Genomic DNA, 4546 nt, shown 5'->3' on the forward strand with positions numbered 1-4546 from the left:
TTTTATATCGTGATGAGATCCTTAATTTTAGGTTGGGCTTGTAAAACATTTTGAACTTGTGATATTTTGTTCCCTCCAGTGCATATTGATTTGCATCTATTTGTTTACGTATCATTTTCTTATATTAAATTATATATATATATTGTTAATTGTAAAATAGTTATAAAAGGATTATATATAGATAAGAAAAACTTTAAACCGGTGCTTCCTATAAATTCTACTTATCGGAGTCCAATAGCCAAGTGACACGTAAGGGTTGCAATTTCACAACCAAGAGCTGCATTGCTGGGGATCGAATTAATTTTTCTCCTTTCAGAACTCTCTCTCTCTCTCTCTCTCTCTCTCTCTCTCCACCCCCACCCCAACATTTCTCCTTCCATGACTCTCCTTGCCTGTACGAAAATCATCCCTAATCTAGGAAAGCTTATCTGCCCCTGCTCTCTCTCTCTCTCTCTCTCTCTCTCTCTCTCTCTCTCTCTCTCTCTCTCATGATCTCAGTCGAGTCAAACGCAAAAAATTTTCACGCAGAAACGAACCCAAAATCTGTCAAGACCTCCAACTTCATTGCCGAGGACCTCAATGCTGGTTCACGCCGAGGTCGATGGGTGAGTTATTTTTTGTGTTTCAGTTTCTCTAATCCCTAATTTTTTTCTCATCTCTAATTTGGGGAAAAGTATGAGTTTGTTTCTCTAATCTCTAATGGGCACTTCTTGGATGATCATGAAAACAGAAAAGATCATTTTCTTCATTTCTTAAAGAATGAATTATTATTATTAGCATTGCCGTTACTACCTTGCCTATTGAATTTGGTCCTCGTTAAATTTTATAATACTTCTTCATCTTGGCTTACCTTTAAAGTTTGATTACCAAAAGAATGTGGGTCTGTATTTGATTGATAGGAAAAAGAGAGGAAAAGATAAAGAAAATAAAAGAAGAACGAAACAGTTTTCTTGCCTTTCTTGGGGAAAATATTTTTCCCAAAGCTTATCCCTTTCTGGACCAATAATTTGCACCATGACCCATGAGTGGAAGGTTTTAACTTCAAACTACTTTCCTTCATACTGTTCTTGAAAACGAAAGCATTACAAGCTAAAAAATGGTTTTCGTTTCTTGACAAAGAGTTTACGATAAATATTAATAATGAATATAGTGGAAGTGAAAGTGATCTTAAAACAATTGAAAACTAGCTAAAGAGGAGTTTCGTTTTGAAGGAGAGGGAGGGGGAGACCCTTTTGTGAAAGAAGAGGGAAGAAGAGAGAGAGAATTTGAGAGAGAGCAGAGTTTGGGAGGTGAGAGATCGAATTCGAGAGACCCTTTCGTGTTGTTTGATCCCCTGCTATGTGTCTAAAGCTAACTCTTAGGGAACCATTACATGGCAGTTCTCTATTAACTTCCGATAAAACCAACTTATATGAGACACTAGCCAGAGCGTTTCTCTATATAGATATGGCTAAGTGACAGATTGGGTGTGGGCTACGTGAATGTTTGGCAGAAAATATATTTTTAATGCATGGCAGAGTGATTTTGACTTTTTAGCCAAAATCTTTTATCTACTTGTTTCTAAATATTAAATATACAAAACTCTTTTATCTCTATATGTATTCAATTCTTCAATAAAAATATTTTAAAAGTAGAAAATACACAAACTTTACAAAAAAAAAAAAACACCATTGGGTGGCCCGTTACAACTTATGGGGGACTTGAGATCCCATGGGGGTGACCACCCGTTGGTTCGTCCAGGTCGGGTGGTTGATGATGGCCAATTGTCCCTTGGACGGATGGATTAGATCAACTGTCCATGTTGGTGGCCGCAACCCCATGTGACAACTCCGATTATGGTTTTTTTATAATTGTTTTGAATTTAGGTAATAAGTTTTAAAAATAAAATACTTTTCACAATTTCATTCATGTTTAAACATAATTCTAATTAGATGGAGTCCGTAACTTTTACCAGACGTTAAAATCTTCATGTTCTCAACTCATTTTTAAATTATTCATAAGAACTCCTCAACCTTTTACATTCAAATTTCGAACAATATCACCATACATACATAGGCTTGAATGAGATATCAATGTCCAATCTAAATTCATGCTTTGGTGACTGTTTGGCTAGATTATTAGATTGGTTTGTTGGTGGACCTCGGTGGGGAAAAAGGGGTGGGGCGGGTGGGGAGCGTGGGTTTGCGGGGTGGGGTACCCTAAAGCAACAGATCATGACTGCCTAATTGCCTTGCATTGCATGTTTTCACGTAGTTCCAAGGGAACAGCCCCAACAGAATCGTATGGATCAGTGATTTTATTTCTATGGCGGGCCATAGCTATGACCCTTAATTTGTTACTCATATTTCTTATCATTCATTACTGGCTTGCATCACGTACGTAGTACCGTTTGATTTTACCTAGCCGTGCCATGCCATCCCATGCCCACACATGCACTTTTTCTTATAACGTTATACATGCATATGTGGGTCATTCTAAAAGCATGTTCTTCCATTTGTTTTTAACTAACAAACCAGCCCAAGCACATGCACTTGGGGTGACCTGAACCCTTCCCCCCCACCCCTGCACCTCTCCGATGGAAAACCAGAGACACGTACGTTGCACGTACAATTCTCCCAACCACTTCCCTACCAACATTTATGTCTATTGGTTTGGCAACTTGACAACACTTTCATATTTTAGGATCCACTTCATGTTACAAACACGTGTAATTGATGTGTGTATTTAAATAGTCTCTCTCTTTCTCTTTTTTTTTTTTTTTTTTTCTTGGCATTTTAATGTGGTCTGTTCAACTATACTATAGACGTTGTTACTTTTACTGAAGGTCTTTACATCACACATTATTCACGTGACATAACTTGATTCGAAAGATAAAATTCAAAATTTAAATCTTATAAATCAAACACATGTACAAGCAAATATTATTTTTACATCAAACACATGCAATACCCATATTAATTTATTGATTAACTGATGCAGAAAAATACGAGTCAAATGATACTGAGCTGTCATTTTGCATGTTGATGGTCCTGATCTGCCAGCTGAACTACCTAGGAATGGAAAATCAGTGCAAGCACAACATAAAAAAGTGATCTTTCCAAATTTTGGGACAGCTTTGGGCATTTGCTGGTATTTTGTCCATCATTTTAGATATAGGTATCGGAATCACACTTATAACCTTAATTCAAAAAGTTCTTTTCGGCGCACTGTCATGGTCACTCAGCTATGCTCAATGTGCATTGTTTTCGAGGCCAAAATTCTCTATTTTTTTTACTTTGAATCTCTAAGTTTAAATATTTTTGCATTTTGTGGTAATATTTCAATTCTCATCTAGAAAGTGATTTTGAACTCGATTTGGACAAGATTTTTGATAGATTATTTCTTTAATTACATATTTATTTTTGGTGTGATTATTGAAATTTTATCATTTTTTGTAAAATTATGATATTTTCAATTTACAACTATTACAGCCTGGTTTGTAGGTTGTTGAGTTGGACATTCTTAAATTTTGACAATTTGAATTGAACACTAGAGTTGTTTTCTCTATATTTTTTAGTGAATATTTTGTATTTTCTGTATTAGTCATATGGTGGAACTAGCCACCAAAACTATCTCAATTCTATCACCATCATTAAACTTCTCACTTTTGATGGAAAAATATTTCCTAGGGGTGCTACCCGCACCATACGGTGCGGGGTAGCCCCCTCCCCGCACCCCGCCCCGCACCATGCGGGGGTGGGGTTTTCCTCCCCGCCACCCGCCCCCGCATCCCAGGGGCGGGGTGCGGGGCGGATACCCAATCCGCTCCGCTTTATTTTTACTTCAAATATTAACTATATTTTATTATTTTAAAAAATTATTTCTAGATTTAAAAGTGATAAAAAAATATATGTTTAGATCTAAATTGTAAATTTAAATTTTGTAAATATGACTATAATTTAAAAATTATGTCATTTTTAAATTTACTAATTCATATTTTGTGTAAGTTGTAGTGTAGTAGTTTTTAAACTATATAATTTTTAAATTTTCTAATACATAATTTGTGAACAAGTTTAACAAATTATAATATATATTATATATACACAATTTGTAAAATATATATAAATATATATTTATATATATAAACATATATTTATGTTTTTGTAAATATAAATATTTATGTTTATATATAATATATATATATAGGTGAGGGCGGGGCGGGGAAAATGCGGGGCGGGGTTGGGCTCTCCCCGCCCCCCGCCCCCGCTAGGGGGACTAGATGTGGGACGGGGGCCCCCGCCCCAGCCCATGCTGGGCGGTGTACCCCGCCCCGTTATGCGGGGGCGGGGTAGAGGGGTGCGGGGCCCGTTGCCCACCCCTAATATTTCCTACACCATAACGTCTTGGGATTACAAAAAAATTCCAAAAACTAAGATTTTATGAAACCTATACGAAAACACTTTGCTACGTGGAGTTAAAACTAAATATGGAGCGGAAGAAAATACTTGTTGTCTAATGGTCAAGAATGCAAATAATTAAACTTACAAGTTTTCACTATAAGCTTAAG

General features: G+C 36.4%; 1 long non-coding RNA gene across 1 annotated transcript; it reads left to right on the top strand.

Annotated features, from left to right (window-relative positions):
* The first annotated feature begins 209 nt into the window (after positions 1-209).
* LOC122308917 lies at positions 210-3555 on the top strand. The gene is made up of 2 exons (XR_006242284.1): positions 210-605; positions 2980-3555. It is a non-coding gene; the product is annotated as an uncharacterized LOC122308917 (long non-coding RNA).
* The last annotated feature ends 991 nt before the right edge of the window (positions 3556-4546 follow it).

Source organism: Carya illinoinensis, chromosome 5 (genome assembly GCF_018687715.1).
Source record: "Carya illinoinensis cultivar Pawnee chromosome 5, C.illinoinensisPawnee_v1, whole genome shotgun sequence".
Taxonomy (NCBI): domain Eukaryota; kingdom Viridiplantae; phylum Streptophyta; class Magnoliopsida; order Fagales; family Juglandaceae; genus Carya; species Carya illinoinensis.